General features: G+C 29.1%; 1 long non-coding RNA gene across 1 annotated transcript; it reads right to left on the bottom strand.

The window, feature by feature from the left end:
* Window positions 1-4,361: 4,361 nt before the first annotated feature.
* On the bottom strand, window positions 4,362-5,481 carry LOC148199761 (uncharacterized). The gene is made up of 2 exons (XR_015786280.1): window positions 5,276-5,481; window positions 4,362-5,126 (listed from the first exon to the last, which is right to left on the bottom strand). It is a non-coding gene; the product is annotated as an uncharacterized LOC148199761 (long non-coding RNA).
* Window positions 5,482-27,287: the final 21,806 nt, after the last annotated feature.

Here is a 27,287-nt window from a genome sequence, read left to right as displayed (position 1 = left end):
AAATAATATTATTTCCAATTTTTCTCAGATTCTAAAATTTCAAGGTTGGATGTGAGTTTTGGATGCATCTAAGTATAATAAAGATGTTATTTTGACAATGGAATATCGAAATGCTTATGGTACAGGCACGATGATGATATACTTGATTCAGTGGCTTTTTTAAGTGTGTTAAAAAATGGAAAGGTAGTTAATGTTAGGAAAAACTGAAACACAGAATAATTACAGCAACAAATATAAATGTAGATATAATCATCAACATAGATCATAAATATAAAGGTAAAAGAAGTTTAGTGTAGATTGAAAAACGCGAATTGCTATTTTAAAATAATATGATGTGATAATCTTTTGATTTACATCTAACATGTAAATCAAAACCTTGATAACTAAAATCGAACTCACCACTCATAAATTTTATGAAGAACACCTTGATAATTATTTTTAACAAACGCCCATTGGAAACTATTGGTCTAAAAATCTAAATATTTAATGAAGATAATTATTTTTAACAAACATCCTAACGAAGATAGTACTCAGAAAGTTAAATTAAATTTAAAGTGAATTCGTAATATTTAAACATTGAAGTTATATTGGTAAACTATTTTTTAGTTAATAAACAGCTTTTATAAAAAACAAAGCTCCTCAATGAATAAATTTAACTGTTTCCGAATAGCAGTGAAGAATACGAGTACAAGATGATTCAAAAAATCACAGAAGAGGTATCTGGAAAGCTTGCATATTGCCAACTATCTTGTTGAATCGAAAGCTCATAACAAAATCAACTCTAGCACGTGCTATCTACAATTTGATAGCAGATCAATTTCAAGAGACAATGCTTTCTGAATTAGCCAAGGTCACAGATATCAAATTTGGAGAAAAACAAGGTAAGAGTCCTAAGTTACCATGATTTTTGTCCCTTATTAATGACAACTAAGATACTATGATCATCATTTATACTTTCTAAATGATGAAATTTAAGCCATGATGCCATGGTGGGGTCTTCTGCAGCTTCTTTACCATTTAATTTCATTCAAACAATCTTGTCACACTCGATTTGGGCAATATCCGTCAAATAAAGTTTTACAACGATATATTATTAAGAAATAAATTTTAAATCTAGTTTACAAAATCCATTTATAAATGAGATTTAGATCTATATATATTTTAAATTAATTTTATTTTTAATAAATAAAAAATTTCAACGGATATATATATATATATATATATATATATATATATATATAACATCTTAAATACATCTTCAAAGTTTTATTTATATTTTCAATTTGGCTATATGTTTGGGAATGGCGAAGAATTCATTTTTAGTATAGTTCCTTGAGACTTAAAAAGTTGTTGCCTAGAAGAATTTATAAACACACGTTTTCTATCGGAAACTATAAATTTTGGAAAACCATAAATTTTGCCTACATTATTAATTAATGAAAGCATCAGCTACTATTTTACTTGTAAAACCAATTTTCAAAGAAAATGTGTAAATTTAGAAAGCCTATCTACGACAAACATAATGCTAGTATAGCCATATGATAAAGGTAAATGAAGTCCAAAACAATATCATCCCAGACCTTATCAGGAATTGCTAAAGGATTCAACAAACCATCTGGAAGAACATTTGATTGGTTTGGTTTAGGCAGCATTATCATTATAACAACATTGGATAAGCATCTGTCAGATTTCATGAAGTTGAAAGAATTGTGTTTGTGAATGCTCAAATTTGATCCAGCTTCATGATTATGTTTGATCTTTACATAATCTTCTCAACGAGTCGTGACATGTTTAACTGATTCTAATACAACACAGCATATATGAATTCTGATTCAAAGGTTTCGTTTGCCTTCTGCAATTGTCTCCACAATCAATTGCTTAAAAATGCTAACAACACATTCTAATATTACTAGCAAGAAGTTGTTTTTTCCAATCTGACAATGACAGATTATTAGTTCTTCTGCATTACAGTTCTATCCTCTGCAAGGTCAACGGACCCATAATGGTTTGATCACTCTACTTGGGGAAACTCCATGTTTCAGGTTTTGTAATAAATTGCCATCTTTCACTGTGTGTGCAGTTTCAGAAGTTTGTGATAATATCAAGGTTCCTTTGTGAATGAAATTAATGATGTTGACACATGTGTTTCTTCTCTCCCTTTTAGGGAATAATGTAAACCGGTGGCTTCCTCAGAAACACCATATATTTATGATCAATCTTCAATGTCATTTTCAGCATCCAATGCAGAATCAATCTAGAACAGTCCTTAACAAGAATGAGTGGAATTAATCAAGTGAAGTTCTGTAATGGATCCTTATCCTTCTAATAACACAAATTATGTGGAAAAAAATCTTCTGTTTGTAAAGCTCTTTGTTATAAAATAATCATTACATTACATTAATCAACCTTTCATTAGACTATGAAATTGATGAACAAACTTTGAGTTGTGTCTAGCAATTTAGATTCAAAGTTTTTACTCAATTTAGTTTTGCTTCTATCAATCTATCAATGTTATTTAAAGCTGTCATGGATCAGCAATATAGCCCAAAAAGAAAGCCTCTGTATTTTGGGTCCTCTCTCAAGTTATTCAACCCACAAATAAAAAGGATATATACATAATTGAAAAAATGTGTCTACTATCCTTTCTTTTTTGTTTGGGATGAAGTGAATTTGTGTGTATTTAATGAATTTTGGAGAATTTTAATGAAAGTCTTTTATGTATAGAGATGTGTAGTTAAATACTTAAGTTAAAAGTAATACATAATTGACCAAATAAGAACCGGTTAATGTTAAACTTTTAAAATGATAACTAAATTTTAAAAAAAAAAAACTTCAAAAGATTCAACTGTTTAAAAAACAATATGATGCAGAATTTCTGAAAATAGATTTGAGTTAATTTTCCTGAAACAAATATTTAAAAGGAGACAATAAACATTAAATGTGATTGATTTTCAGACTAAACTAATTCAAATAATTTGAAGTGTAGATAAAACTAAGATCTTTGTCATATACAGTAAAACAACTATCTGTTCCAACGCAGTCTTTATTTTAAAAAGTTAATTCTTCTTCAGACACAACGTAATTTAAAATCCATTAATTAGTTAATTCAGACACACATTTTGAACAGTTAAAAACTAATTATATTAACTTTAATAAACTTCTAAACGAAATCTAATATTTTAGTCACTTCAACCTCTTTCTCGATTTTGCCGATGTCATTTACAGTTCATGCAGTTTTTATTCAGGTGGATTTCAGGGTGTGAAGAATCACATAAATTATCTGAGTTCACTGAATTATTAATCCTTAAATTTGCAATCAAATTATCTCAATGGTTAAACATTAGAATTGATTATATTTTAATTAGCAAAACAAATAAAAAAAGACTTTGTTATCGTTATCTCCTTCGTTCTGTCCCCTCTCACCGCCCATAACACCTTTTGCCGGAAATTGGAAAATGGTTTAAGGAAAAATAAATAAAAAAATTTCATACCAAAATTGCACTGCAACTTCAACATCTCAAACATGCAAAACTATGAAATCGCTTTAGCCAAATTTTACAGTACATATATACAATATGAATATCATAAGAAGATTTTTCACTCTTGTTTGCTTAACTAGTGTCTCCGACAGGCTCTTTCTCGGAAGATGTCTGTCATTTTATCTTCTGTCTGTGTATTTTCGTTCATGATAGGCTTCGAATACCCTTTTATGTCTATCTGTTTATTCCCTTGTAAGGTTTGAGTTTCTAACAGTGATCTGAGAAATCTGTGAAAAACATGAACAGAGAAATGTGAAGGAGAAGTCCCACATCCAGTAAAACGTTGAAAGGAACTTTCTCCTCTTATTATAAAATGGAGGCTAAGGCCCTTTCTTCGTGGATCTAAAATTCAATTCTCTTCTGGGAAAAAAGTTTAAGAAAGAATATCAGTGTTTTTGTTAAAGATCTTTTTAATGTTATTCCTTGGTACAACAGAGAGGAAATGGTAAATTATTTCATTTTGTCTACTATCCATAGTTTTAAGAAAATGACAGTGATGAAAATCATTATAATGTGAAGGGAGTTTTCGAAGAAGAAAATTGTTGTAACGGAAACGCTTAAACAAAAGAGTAAGACAAAACCCTAGATTAAGTAAAGAAAAAAAAAGATTTTGAGTGGTCCACTCTTATGAAAATTACACCTTCATAAATGCTATCCGCAACTCAATGATGATGAAACATCATAGACACATGAATATTGCAGATAACTTTTAAAGTATTTTTTGAGTAAAAATATACATATAATATAGAGATGTGAAAAGAAAAATAAATTTTGCTTACGTACCAATGACACATAACTGCTGCACATGATGCATTTCAGAAATTTTGGGAGACTCAAAATGTACAAAAGAAGCAGAGATATAATTGTTTGGTCCACTTTGGATGGCCCCACGTACAGAAAAGCTCAGCATGTGCATGCAATTAAGCATTTTTCTTGCACATGGACATGGACAGTGCACAGATAAACGTGCCTTTACAACATATATTTCACTTTCATGCCGTGATGTACATTGTCACCTTACTAAACTATCACTGTTGGGAGCTAATAATTAAAATCTCAATAAATGTGATCCACAGTGTTATGTAATAAAGAGAAAGAAGAAGAAATTGAAGTAGAAACACAAAAGGACTAAATATATGTTTGTTTTTAAAATTTTGTTTACTCAGTCACATCACCTTCATAAATATGTGGTTGTTTTGGGTGCCATGTTCAATTGGTCAAAGAAAATGACCATAATGTATGGCATGAATGGACTACCTGTTCAAGATTTTCAATTCTCTGTTTCTTGGCCTGGCTGTACGCTGACATATTATCTTGATCTCTACACACCTACATGCACAAGCACAACCTCTCTGTCAAACAACATACTAAAAAAACTATTGTTTCACTCTGAAAACCAATTTATAAAAAACAACGAAAGGAGAAACAAATATCAAATCCTATGTTAAGATTAAAGCATAAAGAACTAATAGTATATAAACCTTCATCTTTACCAAAACATCTCACAAACACCTTTCAGTTTTCCAATAATGTTTTCTATTTTTGTTCCGCATCTGTCAAATAGCTTTCAAGTCTCCATTGTATATACTGCAACACAAAGCTTTTACACCGTTTATCTTTCTCAACGAAATAAACAAAAAACTTGTGAGTTCAGCTTCAAGGAAACAAACATGACCAAAAAGAAAGGGACATTTATCATATTCAAACTCTTCACAAGCACAAGCTCATCTACTTACCAGAAAAACATACACAATCTTGTAGCAGTGTATGCAAGTGAAGGAGTTTCTGATGCAGTAATTGATCCTAGCCAGCACTTACATGATAAGAAAAGAGCCAAACGTAGCCAAGAACCACTTGCCGACAAAGTTACCGTGAAGAGCATGCAGTGTAACGCCGGCAAGTCATCCTTGGCTGCATCACTCTCTCTTCCTCTTCATGTAAGTTGCTCTTAGGAAGAGACTCACACAAGTGCTGCATGATTTGCTGCATCATCTATGTCTATATTTATAATAAGGTGGTGCAGGGTATGGTAATTTCATGGAATTTATAATTCAATATATATTATATAAAATAAGGGTTTTGAATAATATATGTGTATATACATATTTTTGTGGCGCATTCACCAAAATGCCAAAAGTGGGAAGTGGCTTTAGATAGCAACCGAAAGCCACACTGTGAAAGTCACACCGCCGGACTGCCACATTGCCAAACACATCCCAAAGATCTTACTTGATAGGGTATGCCACAGAGGGGACCAATCCTTGAAGTTTTAGGCCCACTTTCTTTTCTTCTCTTTTTTTGTGTATAGGGTGGTCATGGAGGAGAGAATGGGAAACACAAAAATAAATTAAACCTTTTTAAGATAATTTTTTATTTTTATTTTACTTTTACTTTCATCTGTTTTTGGTTTTCATTAAATAAATATGTTTTGGTTTTGGGTAGTAATTCTTTCTTTTTCTCTAAAATTGTGAAATATTTTAATTCTTGTAAAATAAATAAACTTTAGTTTTAGTTTTATCTGCTGCTCCATAAAATTTATAAATACTATTCTTTTTATAAATTACGTAGCTGAGTTGGTGGTTCGGAGAAAAAAATATATTAAAGTATACTTAATGTACCACAGGCATTAATTGTATTTAATTGTATTAAATATATGAATACTCAATGACAAAATAATAAATATTAGAAATGGTTTTTAAAGATAAACATATAAGGCAAAAAAAAATGTTTTTATAAATAATGTTCGAATATTTTACTGAAAAGTTATACTATTTTCTATTATTGAAATTTTATTTTGTTAGAAATATCATTTTTTTTTAAATATTAATCTTTCTTTGCTTTCGTTATAGATCTTTAACTTTTCTTTTCTTTTATTTTATTTTTAATGAAATTTGTTGCATATAAAGATTGTGAAACTTGTATGTGAAGTTTAAAAGACTGAAAAATAATCTTTGTTCGGTTAAGAGAAACTGGTAAATTAAGAGAAACTGGTTAATCTTTGTGTAAATAGGTTTTTGGAGACAGTGAAACTTTCTTTTCATTAAGAGAAACTGGTAAATTATAATGGTATCAATTAAATATGTGATTATTGTTTGAACGAGAATAGATTAGTTTTGTAATGTTTGATTTAGTATGTTAACATTTTGAATTTATGAGTCAAAATATTTGATTTTAAATTAATATGTAATGAATATAAATTTTTGAATTGTTGTTACAATTTGAAACTAGTTTAACCAAGTTACTATCATATTCTCATTCAAACAAACACATTTTCGCTTTAAGTTGAAATATTATAATTCAAACATTTTTGTGTGAGTAAAAAGAACAGAAAAAGAAGAAATGTGAAATAAAAAGTTTGTTATGAAATATTGAAATAAAAAATATTATTTTCTAATATTAATAACAATGTTTTAACACCTTAATTATTTCTTAGAGAAGGTAATGATGACGAACTTAAATAATTCAAAATTGCCAAGGTATATGGCAACTTTGTTAGCATCTCCATGTAAGAGTATGGCTTTAATTTTTTCTTCATAAAAAAATTATGTGAAAATAGTGAGCAAACGATATGAATGAATGACTACACAAAAAGGTTGGGAATCTAAATTGAAAATGTCGAGGAAAAACAGTGATGCTTTTTTGAAATGAGGAAACTTCAATTATTTTCTAAAATTTGATGCCACGTATACCATCATTTTTCAAAACAATTTATTGTAATTAAATTATAAAAAAAATATAGTATTTCATTTTTTTCTTGTTTGAGGATTCTGATTACGACTTTAATCTCAGGAACATTAAAACATCACCCTGTTTATTTTTATAAAGACTCGCAAACCCTAACTCCCAAATTAAGCATGCATAATGGTTATTTATACATGCAACATAGGTTTAGATTTATAATGTGTTAAAAATTCATTATCAAAATTATCTAAGTAGAGACAGACAAGAAAGAAAAAAACGATGGGGAAAATTTACTAAGTGAGAATAAGAAAACAATTTAATATTTTGGAGTAATATTGTAGGGACAAAAATTTATTTGAACTTTAATGAGAGGGTACTTTCTTTGGGACCAACTGCCTCTACATACTCTATCCCAGTTCTGTCCATCTGTAAGTTTTTGATACCATTTGCAAGAGAGTATTCAATTCTCTTCTTTAATAATGCCCTCGAATTTAGCGAAACGATAATTCAATTATTTTGTCAATAAATGAATCAATTTCTGAACTTTTATGTATATAATATGATAAATGTTAGATAAGGTGTTTCATAAACACGTATGAATAATTAAAGAAGGTTATTTAACAAGTTAAAATTAAGTTATGTATAAGTTTGTTAATTATTGTAATTTTTCTTTCAAATTTTCAAGACGTCCTTTAAAAAATGGTAAGAAATTTTAAATTGAAAATTAAAAATAGATAATACTAAAGAATAACCTTAAAGATAATATATATATATATATATATATATATATATATATATATATATATATATATATATATATATATATATATATATATATATAATTATGATGATCGTGTGAATCTTACACATTCATGTACTTTACTTTGCATGTATTGAATTGGGGAGAAAGGAAGTGAATATCAGTGTGACATATGAGAGACACTACATGTGTATCATGGAGTTAATTAATAATCGATTAAAAATATCATATAAGACAAAGACGTATTTGTAAATGCAAAGGAAGATAAAAAGATAACACCAAATTTATTTCTAGTCATTCAAATCAATCATATCAACTTACAATTTTTTTACTTTTCTTTTTTACTCCCTTTTATCAAATTCAAAAATCTCATATTTTGTTTGATTTGGAGTGTGTGGGATGACATTCAGATTTGCTTGAAACTCCAAAAAATTAAGATTGCATAGTGTGTATCACCGTCGAGATAGATTGATGGTCAATCATAACATGCTAAACATTACTATGATGGAGGATAGAATGATCATGTGTAAATATGACAATGGATTTGATTCGACAGAGATAATATTTATCTATTATTTAATTTATAATAAGAAAATTTATTTGTTATTAGTTATATTACTTGTCGGATATTTGTTGAAAAAAAAGTTTGTAGGTATTTATAGATATTTAAAAAAGTATTTTATAAAAATTTTAAAATAAAATCATAAAATATAATATAACTTAATAAAACATAAATTAAATTTTAATTTTAATTTTTTACTGGATATTTATGCGTGTGAAATATGATATTTGTATGATATTCGTACCTATTTGTTTATAAGCAGGTATTAAAATACCTATTACACATAGATATCAATTATTCGCTGTGAATTTTATCTAAAAATATCTATAATCACGAGTATTTTTGTCATCTTTAATATTGAACAACTTAACGTGATTACTACTAATTGACCATAATTAAATTGTTATTAACAAAGACTCACACCACAATCTATAAATATAAGTATGAGTAAAAAAGTAAGTAATTTTGTATTTATTATATCATTAATGTTTGAACGGTCAAATCTTTATTGATTTTAATATCAAAATACAGATAATGTCAAAAAATAAAAAACAAATTTAGCATAAAAATTGAAATTAAACTTAACATTTAGACCATTTCACATAAAACATAAAACTTGAACTCAATCACAGTCTAAAATACTTATGTATTTTACTTATGTACTTTTAGAATTGATATATTGAGAAACTGATTAAATCAATTAATTATGAAAATCACTACATATACAAAATAATAAATTAATACCAAAATTTAATTTTATCATAGCCTACTACACTTAATTTCTTTATATAATCAAAATGAATAATAATATTTGGAATAATAATCATTTTGTATTTTTTTCTTTTTCACTTCTTAATTATGGTGTGCCGTGAGTTTCTCAATCATCACATTAACTAACAAAAAACACTATTAATTTATCATTACTTTTCTGTCTTTCTTTTACCAGATTCAAACAATCCCATCACCCTCTTCCTCTTTCTTCTTTCCTTTTGTTTTCTCATTTCTATTCTTCATTACTTCCCCTCTACTGATGCTTATAAGTGTTTATAATTTGTACTAACATCCATCAAATTTGATTTTAAATACATGATTTCTCTATTTAAGATTTATATCACTTTGTCTTTTTAGTTTCAGTTATGCATGTTTTGGCGTGCCAATTTTTTTAGATAATAATAACATATTTAAAATTTAAAAATGCTATTAGTTTCTTTATATATATATATATATATAATATAATGTGATAACCTAGTTCTGTCCATGGGTAAGTTGGACACAATTTGCAAGATAGTATTAAATTTTGTATTTAATAAGACCCTCGAATATAGCAAACGATCATTGAATTTCTGAATAAATTTATACCACAGAAGAACCACCTTTCTGCACTATTTATACGTTTATATTATATTATATTATATTATATATATATATATATATATATATATATATATATATATATATAATATTAAATTTTAGATAACATGTTCCATAAACACGTATAAAAAATAAAATAAGGTTATTTCATAAGCTATAATTTACATATAAGCTTGCGAAAGTTTTTTCAAATTTTTATTTTCATTTATTTCGATATAAATAGACTACGATTATGAAAGAAACCATAACCTATTATATGTAGACTAATATTATAAACTAAAATATTTTTTTAGAATGATATATATTATGATTAGTTAATTGTGGCCTAGATATAGTATTACACCTTTAACGCAAAATATAATTATATAAAAATTTAGAAAATAGAGGATTAGAGTTGATAAATATTTTAAAAAAATGACACCGAGTATTTTTAATGTTAAAATAATTTAATAATATAAACAGAATTTCTTAAATATGTCTCATTATTTAAAACACGTATTATCTTTCTAAAACTCATTCTCTAAGTTCTCTCTCCTTTCTCTCTAAGATTTCTAATTCCTAAGACATCTATTTGATGATCAGAAGGTGTTTAGGAGATCATTTTTATTGAGTACTTTTAAAATTCTTTGAGCTAAGACAGGAGTAGTGTGCTTCATGAAGTCGTGGTAGATTTTTAAACAGGGAAGGGAGTCTAACCTTGTCTTTAATTTTAATCTAGAAACTATGAGTTTATGTCATTATTTATCTGTAATGAAATTTTGTTTAATTTGATGAGTTGTTATGATGTGAACTGGTTTTGATTATTGAATGAGCTATTGATAAAATTTTGGTATTTTGTGTGATAACATGCTTGTTGATCCATGGTGATTTTGCTGAATGATGATATAAAAGACTTCAAATTGGTTGTATTGTTTGGATCATGTGAGGTTGTGGTGTTGGAGTATAATTTTAGTAATGAAAAAATGATATGGTTTTGAGGTTAGTGAATAAATAGATCTTATGGTTGGTTTTGGATCAAATAAGAGGCTTTGACAGGTCAAACTTTAAATTACAGGTTGAATGGGAAAAACTGAGGTTTAAAGCATGTTTTATGGTTAATTTAAACTTGTTTAGATCTATAATTAAGCTAAATTTGAGGTAGAATGGGTCAATGGTTGATAGGTTAACGATGTTGTTTTTGGGTCATAGTTAGAGGTTTTAACAAGTGAAAATCTAAAATAGAGAGTCTATAATGAAAGTGAGAGTTTGAGATCTGTGTTTAAAATAAGTTTAATAAAGTTTAAATTGGATCATACACACATGGATAGGTAAATTGAGGTTTAGAATACCAAATGGGAGTTGTAAATGTTGTGGAGGTGTATGAATTAGGACATGTGAGGTTTGGGGAGTGTAGGTTCTACATCATTGATGTTCTGCAAAATTCTACAGTCTCACTAAGTGAGCAAAAGCTCTCTGTTTCTGCATTCGCAGAGTGAACCATGGGATTAGGCGAGTTAATCTAGGGAGAAAATTTTGGTTATAACAGTGGATGAGCAAGAATGTTTTCGCTATTCGCAGAGCGAGTGGTGGCTCGTTGAGCGAGATGAGTGTTTTCACTGGACCAAGTCATGCGCTGAGCAATTTGTTTAGAGTTTGATAGATTGCTTTCTTTCTTTTAATTTCTTGTAACTATGAACTATATTAAGAACTGAAGTTTGTTTAAAGGTAATTATTGAATTAAATGATGCTTTATACATGATGTTAAGTATGTAATTGAGGTGTGATTGGATAAGAATTTTTAGGGTGAAATTCTTGATGGTGGTTTCAAATATTGTGATTTATTAGGGACTTAGCCTTGAAAGTTATCTTGATACTCCAATAATCATTCCATCTCAAATAGAGAAGATGATTATGTTGTGAGAAGTAGTAGAAAGTCCTCATCTATGGTATGATGTTATTTGTCCATAGGTGGTAAACGGACTAGACTTATGTGATAGCTTGGGGTGGACTAGCTCTTCCACCACACTAAAACTTGTTATAGTCCAAATCAATACATATATCAGGATTGGTCGAGTCTATAAATAATATGTATGTTGAGATTGATTTTATTTGGAAATTAGTATTATTGTATGATGTTTTATAAATTGACGACTGAATTTCTTTTATAATGTTAGTTTAGCTTTCTTGTGTTGTGTTTGTTTATACTTGATGTCTGTTTTGAAATTATCACCTTATGAATGTGAATAGAGAAAAATGAAACTTTCTTGGAGCACTTTGAGCAGTGAAGGAACAAATATTTAGTTTGACCTATTTATTTAGTTCTTGTTTTAGTTAATCCGTATATATAAAACTTTAGTTATAGTTATGCTTTAGAATAACTGTAATGAACTTTTATATACTTTAAGTTTTATTGAATATCTTGTTTATTGGATGTGTGATTGTTAACACTATTTAAATAGGATGTTACATGCAATATTTCATTCTCATCAAAATATAAATTTTATTTTAGTTGTATTACACTTATGTTTTGGCGTGCTAGTTTTTTTAGATATTACAATATTTTTTAAATTAAAAATATATTTAACTTATTTGCAAAGAGAGTATTGAATTTTTTTTCTTTAATAGACTCTCGTATTTAGCAAAATCACCATTGACTTTCTAAATAAAATTTATACCAATAAGATGAGTCCCTCCCAATCTGCACTTATTTATATATTTATATATTATAAACAATAAAGTTAACTCACAAGTTAAAATTAATTTATATAATTATGTTAATTTATTTATAAATTACTTTTAGGCTATAAAAATTATTTTATTTTATTTTCTTTGTTTACCAGAGGTTTCTATGTCTTTAGTTATTTGATCATGGTTTTGTATATAAAGTAGGGAGAGAATGGATTTTGAGCATAACATTGTACATAGTATTTGGTTTGATACATGTTTATTCTATGTTTTACTTGAAAAAGTTTATGCGAGTGAGGCTTACATATTCATTTTGAGTATTATGAGCATAACACACATAGTATTTGGTTAAAAAAAAAATCTTACGTTTTACTCTTTTTTTTCCTTTCTTTCTCTTAAGCTTCTTTTCAATCTATGAATCATAAAAATGTTAAGTGTTTGTGATCTATAGCTCAAGTTGTATAGAATTTTACAGTAGTCACAAAATAATATGATAGAACAGATACTGAAAGTAAAGTTCAATTACAGTTATCTTAAAATAACCATAAATTTTAAATTTTACAAAAATTTTTACCCTAATACAAAACTATAAAACATGACCGATCAGTCCCTACAAAATTATCCACATAACCGATCGGTCCTAGTCTAAGTAGCTGGATCCTCTCTATCCAGCGTCTGCTCCACCGAACACTCGTCATCCTCTACTCACACCCACAGAATGAACATTGCAAGGAAGAAATACCGAACGGACAACATATACAAGACAGAAAAGAAGGGTAAGCTAATGTAATTTAATAGTCATGTGAGCATATGATTTAAACAGACAGATAAGATAATCATACTCATGTATAAAAATTATAAACACATATTGACCGACCACTTTAACTTGACTGTCCGGACTAGTATGAATATGTAGCTTTGACCATTCGTGCACTCGTGGGTGTAGTAACTAGAAACCACCAGTACAATAAAGAGTAAAGGCACCGGTTGTAAATGTTTATAGGCCTCGGTTGTAGAACCGAGGCATTCGGAGGCGAAGTAAAAAGATTAAGTTTTATGCTTCGGTTATTGACCGAGATAAATAGAAACAAAAATATGCCTCGGTTATCTAAGAACCGAGGCAATAGCGTGTGTGTATTTTTTTTCAGACTTTCCTCGTTCATTCATATGCCAACCAAACTCAATTTCCCATTCAGCTCCAAATCTAACACAACCAAGAACAACCAGAATCTAACACAACCAAGAACAAGAAAATCATAACAGAAATGAAACAAATCCCAGTATTACAACAACTAATAATCGTCAACAATCGGTCTACAGATGCAGCAAAGATTATGAACTCACCAATGTCCAAATTACAACCCACAAATTACAAATTACAATGAGAAAAAAATCAGATTCAGAAACTCAGATTCAGAGATATGAAGATGGACTTAAGCTGAAGAAACTCAGAAGCAGAGACGAAGAAACTCTGAAGGTGACCTTCGCTGCGGCCTCCTTCCGCGAATCCTCCGTCCACCGCCACAGATCTGCCCTCCACCCCTTCATGCGCGCATATCTGCTCTCCGTCCACCGCCACAGATCGCGCGTCCTCGCCGCCGCTGCGTCCTCGTTGACGTTGCATTCGCGGTGTGACCTAGCCGCCACCTCGCCTCCACAGAAACCACCGCGATTCGTAGATCGATGAACCTCCCACCAAACGACTTAGATCGCGCCTCCCCTCCGCTTTCGACGCCGGCCACCATCGTGACTCCCCTCCGATTTCGAAGCCGGCCACCATCGCGCCCCCTTCGCTTTCGACGCCGGCCACCATCGCGCCTCTCCTCCGCTTTCGACGCCCGCCACCATCGCGTCTCGTCCTCGCACCGTGGCTGTCAAGTGGGAGAGGAGAAGAGAGATCACGCCCTCTCTGTTTCTGCCGGATGAGAGTGAGATGAGAGTGGGATGAGGAAAGAACGAGAGGGGAGATGAGAGTGAGATGAGAGTGAGACGAGAGTGAGACGAGGAAGAACGAGAGTGAGATGAGTGTCAGAGGAAAGAAGAGGAAAAAGTGAAAAAGCGGGGCAGGTGCTGATTTGACCGGGTAATAGGCCTCGGTTTTACCTTTAACCGAGTCAATAGGAAGGAATAGGAAGGGGTTTAGGCATCGGTTTTGTAGCAAACCGAGGCAGTAGTTACGTTATACGCACCGGTTTTGTGTTAACCGAAGCAATATGGCTTTTGGACTTCGGGTTGGATGGAGACCGAGGTATATAAGCTTGTACGCTTCGGTTTCTCAATAACCGAAGCATATATGGGGCATCAAAATCCGCTTTTTCTACTAGTGAACCCATCAGCTGTCACACGAGGTTAACCCGTTATTACTCACCGTAGGACTCCTCCCTCGGCTAGGCCTCCTGCTATTCTCACGGCATGACTTACTCATCTCTACTTGAGACTTGATAGTCATTAGAATGTCAAGATGAATGTCGTGGATTTCGCTGTCCATATTCATACTTTATCACCACATTGATAACCAATCATTGAGACATTCCTCCTTGAAATTCTCTTTCATACTAGTTGGAACATCATACCTTATAACAACATCCATTCCATCATTCATACATGTTCATATAATTGAATTTAAACAAGTGATCAAACAACAATGGAAACCACACGCAATACCGAACATGCTGCGGACCTTGGATACCGAACGGTTTCTCACTACCCCAAAGAACAAGACCAAACGGTCCATAATAGGTAAGGATGAAGAATTGATCGAACACCATTACAGATCTAACTCTAATGTAAGGCCGAATACTACGGTGAGACCGAACACTAGAATAATCGAATTACTAGACTAAACCGAACACTTGTAACTTAGGTCGAAAACTTAAGAACTTAGACCGAATACTCTGGTAAGACCGGTCACTAAAGTACAACTGAATGATCATTAATAAGTAAGGCCCATAAGAGGCCTAACCTAATTAAGATCGAACACCGATATTAACCGAATAATATTAAGACCGAACACTACTAAATCGAACGTTAGTACGAAATCAAGCAGTAATAAAGCCGAACGCTAATACAGAACCGAGCACTACTAAGACCGAATGCTAATTTGAAACTGAGCAATACTAAGACCAAACACTAATAAGAAACTGAACGCTACTAAAAGCAAACGCTAATTCGAAATCGAGCAATACTAAGACCGAACACTAATACGAAATCGAATGGTCATGAATTGGGAAGGCTTTAAAGAGACCGAACCCAATTAATGACCGAGTACCTGAACCTAGTCAAGCAGTCAACAACGAACGCTCAACTTTCTGCATAATTCTACAGAACTTCTGCAGAATAAAGAACACCCTAGAATTTACCAATTTACACCTATCCAAGATTACTTAAACCTTACTAACATCATTTCAAAGAATTCCAAACCAGAATTCACTCCAAATTTTGCATAATCCACAACTCAAATAACCACAACAATTATCATCCCACACAAACAATGTCGAACACTGAAACATTCAATTTCGCACACATGCAAAACCATCAAACAACATTTTCATACATCATCAAACAATCAATTAAATTAACTAGCTTCTCTTACCTCTTAACTGAATGGAAATATTCTACCCTTCCATAAATTTGCTCACACCTCCAGAAAATCCTAAGAACACCTATAACTCACTAATTTGTGAGAAGAGACCAACCAAAGGACCAAGAACGAAGTCAGAATTGAGAAGAGAAAACTGATAAACACATGCAACCCAAATTATTGCTTGCATGTGCCAAAGAGTTTTAGAATTGCACAAGACTCAAGGAAGTGAAACTTACCAACTTTACACACAAAACCGATCGATGAAATAGAAAGCTTTTAACTCCTAGATTACTTAGACACGATCTGATTATTAAACAGATGAAGTGAGATTGAAAGAATTTAAAAAGAAAGAAAAGAAGAAAAGAGAGTAGAAGAATTTGAAGAGATATATATATAACTAGAAAATGAGACGATACTTTTAAAATTTTTCATTTATATATAACTCTTATTTTAATATTTTCATTATTTTATTAGATTAAACAATGTTTTTGAATCATTATTACTAACTTTAAAACTGTAGTAAAAGTATTATTAATGACAATAAAGTGAAGAAAATCTAATATTGTGAAAAATCACTTATATTAAACTGAGAGTTGACAGGCCTAGAGCAATGTGTTTTTAGCTTGCTAATTGATGATTAACGTGGTCAACAATTGTCAGCGCCGACAGGTTTTTGCGGCGAATCCTCCTGCCCTAATTATGATTTTCCACGGACCTCTAACTTTATTATTAATAATATACTTTTATAATAAAGTTCTCCAATACCCTAACATTTTCTAATATTTTTAAGGTGAAGCTGTATAGAACTAATTTTCACAAAACTCGTGTTCACTGATAGCAATTTCAACATAGTATCTTCATAAACATTTGTTTAATCCCGACATCTATTTTTGTCATGTTAACACTAACTTAAATGGAAAACTAAATATATATTTTTATGATATAATGTTACTAAAAGTAATAATAACTAGAAATATAACAAAACGAAATATGTTTAACTGCACAACTTGTCTTTAATTTTTTATTATAGTTTTATAATATTAAAAAACTGTATTTTTGTAGTATGTTGTTTGAAAAATATATTTTGTGTTATAATTGAGTAATTTATACACGAAAATAGTAATGTGTATAACTTCATCCAACTAGAAATATTAGCTAACTGATTAAATCTTAAAATTTATTCATATGTAATTAAAATCATTTAATATTATATATATAGATATAGATATAGATATACTAAATCAACATGTCAATTAGAGCTGTCAAAATGGGTAATCCGGTCCGGCCTGACCCGACCCACCACGGGTTGGTCAATTAGTGAGATAACCCAACCCGGTTCATTTATTAGGAAGCTGAAAAAGTTCGAACTCGGCTCGACTCACTACGGGTTGGTGGATTAAACGAGTTGACTCATTGACTCACTTAATTATAATTTTTTTTAATTCAAATTTAAATAAATTTCACTCTAAAATAACGTTCAATTCCAAAGACAATTCAAAATAAAAAAATATATATATCATAAAATCTAAGGGTAATCCAAAAACAAGTACAAAAGACAACAAAGTTTGTAAGATTGATAATTTTTGTGTCATATATGTCCATTTATAATATTAGAATCTTGAATATATAAATCTATAATATTTTTTTCTCTTGAAACATCTTTTTTTTTATCCTCATCTACAATATAACAAAAAAAATGCTAACTAATAATATTGAAACACAAAATAATAAATAATTAAATTAAATTAGGTGGGTTGGTGAGTCAATCCAGCTCACCACGAGTTCAATCCGGGTGAGCCGGGTTCTAAGTGAGACAGGTTGAAAACTAACTCGCATAACAAAATTACATTTTTTCAAACCTAATCCGACTCAAACCCGTGATGAGCAGGATTGACTTACCCATTTTGACAGCACTAATGTCAATAAAATAATTTGATCAATAAAAACTTTTAATTTGTTTTAATAACGACAAGATTTTTTTTTCAATAGCAACAAAATATATTAAAAGGAATTATATAAAAGATCAATCATTAACAAATAGCTTAAAAGTAGAAATAGTTTTTAATAAAATTTGATTATTTTATTATTAAAAGGTCAAATTTATAAATAAAAAATAATTAATCAAGTTTTATTTTATAAATATTACGTATTTTTAAAAATTATATTATTTTATATTTTATATTTTCTCTAAGATTATAACTGATCTAGTTAATCAAAATTGTATTTTGAGTAAGTTTATTTTTATTCCTTTCTTTAGTCAATTTTTTGGATTTTTTGTATGCATGTGTAAAGGGGTTTTTGCATGTGACTCAAAGATTCAAAATGAACTTTTGTTTCACTAGGATTGATTGCTATGGTGTGTTTAGATCTTAGTTTCCTATGTAGAGGTAAAGTATTCTATTAGAGCTAGAGTTTTTTTAGCTTATGAGTTAGAAGTTCGAGTTTGAAGTTAGCTATTTGATTATTCTTTTATTGTGTTGGTTGATTAATTTCGTTGTCTTTGATAAGTGGTAATGTTGTCTATTTTTTATGTTAAAATACATGAATGTTTGAGTGACATCATGTTTAAATATGAGCTAAATTATTTATCATTAAGTCAAATTGGTTCAATAAAAGGTTATTTTAGTTCAAATATATTGCTTTTGCCTTGAGAAAGCATTAGACATACTCATTTCTAACCATTTTGAATAATCGATACCTTTATTGAAATTTATGACAACATATTAGGTGAGCCCTGACTTGTTTTATGAGCTTTGTGAAAAAGACTTTAAAGGTTTAGTCGTTTGACAAATAAAACACTTATTGTGTAAAAATATTTTATTAAAAATTTAGAGATCTCAAGGTAGTTGGGTCATTAGACGAGTCAAGACTCATTATACAAAATTATTAAACTTTTGCTCTAATACTTGGTCATTGGGAGAGTCAATTCCCTTAGTAAAAATGATTTATGAAAAATCCAAACTAGCAGATAAAATTGAACAAGTATGTCTTGTACTTTTCATAACTCCTATTGCTTTCTCATTGGGCGAACTTATATGCTTGTTGAATGAGGGATGAATGTTTTGTATAATAAGTAATGCTTTGAATTTTGAGATGAAATGTGTGAATGTGTAGTTGAGTAAAGTTAAAATTTATCGATAATCTACTTAGAGATATGTGAAGTTGAGTAAAATTAGGATTTGTATCATAATATATTGATATTATTATATATATATATATATATATATATATATATATATAGTTATTTTTAGTGAAGAAATGTTATCTTATGTGATTATATGATATGTATTAAATGGAGATTCTTGATAATATTATTTTGATTTTATCATGAGAAAGATATCTCGAGAGTCAATGCAGTCTTAAATATGGAATTCATAATGAAAAAAAGAAATAGTATCAGAACTCATTAAAAAAAACCCAAGTTAGTAGAAGTCAGGTGTAGGAGAAAGGGTTTAGATTTTCAGAAAGTGGAAGACAGGTGTGCAACACTGAATGACCGATCGATTTTAGTGACGGCAGTATTTAAGGCAAAATTTCAAACTTCGTGCCACTTTTCTGCATGCACCCTTCATCTTCAACCTTCTGAATATCCTTCTTCTCTCTACCATCTCCACCTTCTCTCTAAGGATTCTTATCATTTTCTTCTTCCGATCACCACTCAGGCACTGTTTGATCTCTCCCAGCGTCAAGGGCTTTCGTTTAAATTGATCAAGTTGTGGTTTCAAGCCGGTGAGTTACTTCCTCCTTAGAACGTTCATTTTCTTTCAAATGCAAACCCAGATTTCTGGTTGCATGAGTGGATCATCTTATTCTTAGAATTTTTGGTCTTCTGTTTGGTTTAGTTTCTTAAAGCGTGATTGTAGAACGCTAAAGTCTTTGGTAGTGGTGGGCTATATCTTGTATCGTTGAGAGTTCGACTACGTTAGAGGTAAGGGAAGCTTATAATTTAATTAAGATTCTCGTTTGATGATTGTTTACTTACTGGAATGATGTTATGTTTGATGATTTGGTTGATGTTGAAATATTGCATGTTTGTTTGGAAGTGTTGATGATTGATGAAAGCCATGAAATGGGTAGGAATATAGTCTGAGAATCATTCTGTAATAATCTGCAAAATTATGTAAACTGTAATCGAGAGTCATTAGTGACCGTTTGGTTTTCCTTTTTTGTTTTCGGTCTTAACTGGATTCTCCTTCTAAAGGGACTTTCAGTTAATGACCGTTCGGTCTCCTATTGGTAGGTTAGCACACTAAATAATTAGTTATGTTTAGTTTTCTATTTCTACTTAGTTATCAGCTTAGTCAGAATATTCAAATGAGTTAAGTAATCAATATTATAGTCGTTTTCAGTATGTGAATAGATGTTAGGTTGTTTCCGTGGTCGGCCTTGTATATTTATATTTGTTAGAGCGTTCGATCTCTATAGTACTAGGTCATAGACCTGGTTCTTGGTCTAAGTAGTACTCGGTCATAGACCAAGTACTCTCTATCTTATAATATTCTTTAATATAATTGCATTAGGTATTAAGAGTGTTCAGTTAAACTCCAAAACGTCCAGTCCAAGTTAATAGTGTTCGGAAAAAGCTTTTAGGGTTCGGTTTAAGTTCTCAGGTTCCATCAAAAGTTATTATAATTTTCGGTTAAGTCTAAAATCATATGTATTATTTAGTATTTGTACCTTCTTAGGTTTTCTGTCCAGTGAAATATTGTTCTGTAGTAACTGTCGAGTTACAAGTAAACATCCAAATATTATCAAGAGTGTTTGGTTGATTATGAGCCTTATCTCGCATGGACCGTTCTTTCCTGTTTTGTGTACAAGTGGAAGACAGCTCGGTTTTACACTAAGTGTGTTGTTATATTAGTTTTCAAGATGGTCTTTCGTTCGGTCTTGTTTCAGAGATGGGTTATGTCTTTCTTAAATTCAGTTTGAATGTGTTAATGTTAAAGTATGATGATAATGGAAATGTGATATGAATGGAATGGTATGGATGTAAAAGAGAATTCCAAGGAGGAATATCTCATGAATGGTATTGGAATGGTAAAGTATGAATGTGGACAAAGTTTAGCTGACGTTTATCCTAATATTTCGTGATTACTCGTTCTTACGTAGAGAAGGGTAATTCATGTGTGGGAATGGCAGGAGGTCCTAGATCATAAGGTGAATTTGGGCGGAACAGACTAACCTCGGGTGGCAGCTGTTGAGGATATCTCAATTATTACATCACCCGGGTGCAAAAACGTCGTAGCTACACAAAATTCATACAGTCTGAACAGTCAGAGTAAAGTGGTCGCTCATTGCATGCTTTGACGTATGATTTTGGTTGGAAGTGTATGATTTGATGATTGCATGATTAACTATTTGATTGTATATCAAATTTATGTGAAATACATGTTTTATAGAATTAATTAAATTACATAAGCTTACCCTGTACTTTTCCTGTCTGGTCTGTTTTGTCCGTTCGGTCGTATTGTCCTGTTGTAATGATCATCCTGTGGATGTGAGCAGAAGGATAAGAGTTGCTGGAAGAAGCTCTGGTAGAAGTGGAAGTGAAGGTCGAATCTTAGAACCGTTCAGTTAGTATTGCTGCTTCTATTGTGTAGAATCGTTCGATATATGTGATTTTGGAAGTCGTTCGGTCTAGGCGGTAGAATTGTAAAGTTTAAATTCTGTAGTATTTTGGTTAGGCCGTTCGGCCAGAACTGTACTTCTTAACCTCAGAACTGAACTGTAATATTGTTAATATGTAGATATTCTAGATATGATTTTCTGTTGTATTTTTTGGATGTTACAAATAGTATCTCATATTTATAAGAATTTTTATGTGACTGAATAGTCATATATGACAAGTGCAAAATATATGAGTATAATTAATTCAAGAATCTTTCAGAAAGATAATATATTGCCAGCAGTGATTGCATTTTAATTTTAATGATATTGTGTAGGTGTTAAATGTGATGTGAAAATATTTAATGTTCTACAATGGTTATTTTATAAATGGTTATGTTTTTATAAAAAATATTTGCACTTATCCTATTTTATTATATCATAGTTTCATCTATTATGATTGTATGTTAAGTAAGAGTAGAAAATATTACAAGTAGAAGTACTTAACATTAAGAGATTGAAAAATTGCAAATATTGTAAATATTAATATGTATGTAGAAGGTAGTATACGCACTTTTTCGTACTCTTAACAATGTAAAACATCTTACATTCTCATTCAATCCTTATATCATATCAATAATATAACCTTTGCGATAATTATGGTGAAAATAACACATTTGTGAATCAACAATATGAACATATTTCACACGGTGATATCATAATTTCTTTTTTCTCAAGTTTTTGGAATGCAGCAAAAGAGAACACAAGTCCCTCAAACAGTATTTACAAAAGAACTTCGAATGAAAAGTATAAGATTTGAAAAAATCACCTAAAAAATCAATTCTTTGAAAAGTTTTGTTGTCTAGTGATTGCGGTGGCATGAGGTGACTATCCTTTTGACCTTTTTGCATGCTTAGGATGAAACTACGATCCATTGCACAAGATTTGAAAGAACAACCTAGAAAGTTGAAATCAAGAATACCCGGCCTTAAATTTTACACGTCATTCACATCTACATGTGGAGATGAAAATGTAGATTTGAGAGGAAAAGTAGGAAGAAATGGTTGAGATATATAGATGCATGGAAGAGAAGAGATTATAGGACACGAGTCTAGGTTTTGAAAATTGACAATGTTTGATGATGGGTATCGATCATGAATAAGAAAAAAGTGAATCTATGATGGGGTGTTGTGGGGCTTGTGTCCCCTTTTTTGGCCTTATGGTTCCATGTTTGCTTTATGACAAATTGCTTTCATGCTTTTGATAGTGCTTGGAAAAGCCTGAGATGGCATACCATACCTCACTCTCTAACATTAACATAGGACCATAAGTCACATGATACCTTTCGCCCCTAGAAAATATGTTTTCTTGCTTTTCCACAACTTCTTTCACAAAAGTTTTTTAGATTTTATTTTAGGCTATCGTAGCAAAACTATACTTTTAAGAAAAATCACTTTTTTTGTTTTTCTTGTTTTGGTTTATGAATTCTCAAGTTCTTTGTTTTCTTTCTTCATTTTTACATTATAATAAATAATACTTGCAAATTGATTAAAGCTTACGGAAAATACAAGTATAAAATCTAATGGAGGAAATACTTAATTTATAAGACTTCTTTCTTAGTCCTTTTGCCCACTATAGTTACAATTTAAAGTTTTTTTCTCATAAAACAACCATAAATGTACCATTTATTTAAAACAAATTTAGCGTCTCACATCCTATCAGTAAATGCGTATTTTCAATAAAAGTAACTAAGTTACTTTATATATTGAAAAATAATAACTTTTAATTCCCTTATATTACATTATAATCAAATAAATTGTACTTAATATTGCTTCAGTATACGAAAGTATAAAGAATGTTAAACATTTGTAATTTTGTATTTTTAAATTTGAATTTAATTATTATTTAAAATAAAATTTATTGTAACAAATAATAAAGTAGTGTTTTTCTTATTTTTAAAGTTGAATTGTCAGTAATTATGTGGAGAAACTTTTGAAATGTTACCTGGTAGTATTAAATAAAAGAGTTGTTCTAAACAACTCAAAGTACCTCTAGATATCTTTCACTATAATATTATTTTTTTCTTTTTTTTTCTTTTCATTTAACATAATAAATTGTATGTAAATGGTTTAGAAACTACTATATATTTATTAAATTATAAAAAGACAAAAATATTTTTAAATTGAAGGTAGATAAAATGAAAAATATATTTAATCTTGTTTGCTCTGGTAGAATAATTGTAATTTTAAGATCATTTTACTTAAATAAAGTTAAAAAAAATAAAAAATCAATCAATTAAATTTATGGGAATTGATTATAACTGTTTGGACTAAATATGTGTAATAAAAACATATGACCATTCTGAAGTAGCCTATTCTATAATAAATGTATAATAAATTACATAAATAAATGTCGGATCATATTTTCGAATAAATGTGTAGTTAATATATTTCTTTCTTAACATGTCTTAAAAACGTCTGAACGTTTGATAAAAAGACATGAAAAACATTCTCAACATATTATGTCTGGATCAGGTCAAAAACACTTTCTGAAATATTAATGAGAAAATCTAACACATATATCTTTATGGGTATCCTCTGCTTTCGGTGAATTTATTCGGTTTGGAAAATGCAACCATTGGTATGACATTTAAAAGCTAAGCTAATTTTGATTGGTGGTTCAGTGTTTTTTCGGTTCAACACGTGGTTGGACACATATAGCTACGTAGGAAAAGTTTTCATCTCATTCTAGAGAATTTTTACAATTTACAATAGTAGAATATATTATTATAATGTTATTATTATTATCTTGTTTTATTCTTTCTATCCTCTCAACTAATCAAACATGATATGATAATTAAATAGTATCAATTCTTTGAATGCTACTATCACAGTTATTTTACATATTAAAGTTATTCTGTATAAAATATAAATAAAAATTAAACTGAAAATGTATTATTTAAATAAAATTATTATATATTTTAAAGTTTAAGTAAAAAAAATAATAAGAAACTATTCTTTAAAATAAAAATAAATAAAATTAACAATTGAAAATATATTATTTAAATAAAATTATTATATATTTTAAAGTTTAAGTAAAAAATAATAGGAAACTAATCTTAAAGAAAAAAGAAAAAATCTTTAACTTTTTTCTCTTAATTTTTTTATGAAATAATATCAATATTAAAACTAAACTTTTAAATTAATTTTATAAATATAATTTAAATCCCTTATATAATAGGAATCTGAAGTTCAAAATATAAACAAACCGATGTGGAACTTCAATTTAACATCATGTGTAACTCTAGTCCAAAATGTGTCCCTGGATTAAAGTTTATAAATATAAATTTGAATAAAAATATATTGTAAACTGAAATTTAATAAAAAAAAAGATATTTTTATTATTATGTGATTTGTATTTTTTATTTTTTTTCTCGGAAATTGTATGTTAACAAAATGAAAGTTTCAAAGTATTTTTATTTGATTGTTGCTTTGAAAGAATATTAAACAACCGGCTGGAGAGAAAGTAATTGTTTTGAAAGAAAATAATTAAAAAAATATATTTACATTTTTTATAACTACCAGATTAAAAGTGGATAGTGATTGTTATTAACTTTTGTATAATGATAATTTCACAACATATTTTTCGACAATTTAACACCATCTATATGTTATTCTAGTATTGGTCTATATTGGTGTTTATGATTATTATTATTGATTGTGCAATAATTTTGAACCAATCACAAAATGTTATCAAAAAAATATTGTCAAAGTATCATTATCTTTAACTTTTACTAGAGCGGTCAAATGAGCCCCTTTAATAAGATTTGGTCCTAGCCCACGTGGGTTGGGGTCAAGAAAGCCCACAGAAAAAAAAAAACCATTCATTAGAAAAGTTCACAGGGCTAAAAACCCCTAAAGCCCTATAGGCCAGCGCCAGCCCATGGACTTTCCTTTTTACAAAATTTAACGTGCAGAAACATAATATCATCATACAAGTAATAACAAATCATATATATTTTTTATCCAGCTTTCATTTTATCTTTGTTAGTAATAACTTATAACCATAATTGACTCATGTGTAATTATATGTTTTTACCAATAAAATTAATTTTCTACTTCATAACTATTTGTATATTAATTAGTTTAATAATAATGCTTTAATACAATTATTCCTTAATTTCCAAATTCTGTTTTGATAAGTTTTTAATCTTAATTTGTGTTTTTTAATTTTGGTTTGTAAATTTGCGGGTTCAAAGATATCAACATAAAGAAAGTTTGAAAGTTAAAAAATTTAATTTAATTTGTAAAATTTTGATAGACAAACAAATTTATCTATAAATGGTAATCTATTTTGTCACTAGTTTAAATAAATATCATTCTATTAAGATTTGTGATCAAAATTACATTTTTTTTAATTGGTGTAAACATGTTAAAATTTTGACTTAATAACTTTTTAACCTTTTTAATTTTCCCAATTTAATAAAATTAATATTTATTATTTATAAAGTTATATAATTCTTTTAGAATTTTTTTTAAACATATAATTTAATCATTTACATAATTTATATATTTTTATGTCTTTTCATATATTTTATATTATATTCATTTATCTTTTTTATTAGTTTCTTATTAAGAGACATTGATGTAATTTATTTATTATTATAATTATTATAATTTTTATTTATTTTATATGTTAATAATTAAATACAATAATAATTTTAATTTTAGTGTTATAAATTATAACATTATATTTATTTAAAAATATTGTATTTATAATTAAATTATTTTTTATTACAATCGACTCAATTATGATAAATAATTCAATAAAAACGATCTCTCTTGGATAAAGACATATCTGATTTTAAAATATTAATTTAATCTAAAAGGTTAGAAAAAAAAATCTGATTTTATAACCACTAGGTTTACATCTAGATCTTGTATACTAACATATATGATATTTATAATAATTTTGCCTAACAAGAATTTTCACTAAAAAGTTAGTTCTTTTATTACGTAAAATGAATTTTAAACTTTATAAAATTTGTGGTTTAATTTTTTAATATATATATATATATATATATATATATATATATATATATATATATATATATATATAAAGTTGGAGATATAGATTAAGATGTTAAAGGGTTAAAAGTAAAATTGTTGGAGTTGCAAGATCATATGTTAGAGGTGTAGATGAAACACTCTTCGTTTCAATGAGTGACAAGCGCAAGCAATGGAGATTGGATCCAAATATTAATGAACTTCTTTTGGCACCCCATATTTTGGTTTTGCACCATCATAAATGTTAAAATCTCTATCTTTTTTGTACTATTATGTATGCAAATGCATAAGAGTTTTATCTACTATTATATGGGGGAAACTATTAACTAGTGTTGATCAGGAACTAGTAATTTCACTTCTAAACATTACTAGAATTATTATCAGTTATAAATGCAATAAATTGCTCACAGATAACATAATTCAATTTCAATAATCTGAAGTTGCAATTTGTTAAAAA

The sequence above is a fragment of the Vigna umbellata genome, chromosome 4, assembly GCF_029865625.1.
Source record: "Vigna umbellata cultivar VRB3 chromosome 4, Vumbellata_1.0, whole genome shotgun sequence".
Lineage (NCBI taxonomy): Eukaryota > Viridiplantae > Streptophyta > Magnoliopsida > Fabales > Fabaceae > Vigna > Vigna umbellata.
The sequence above is the reverse complement of the archived record's forward strand: the minus strand, read 5'-3'. Positions and strand labels throughout refer to the sequence as shown.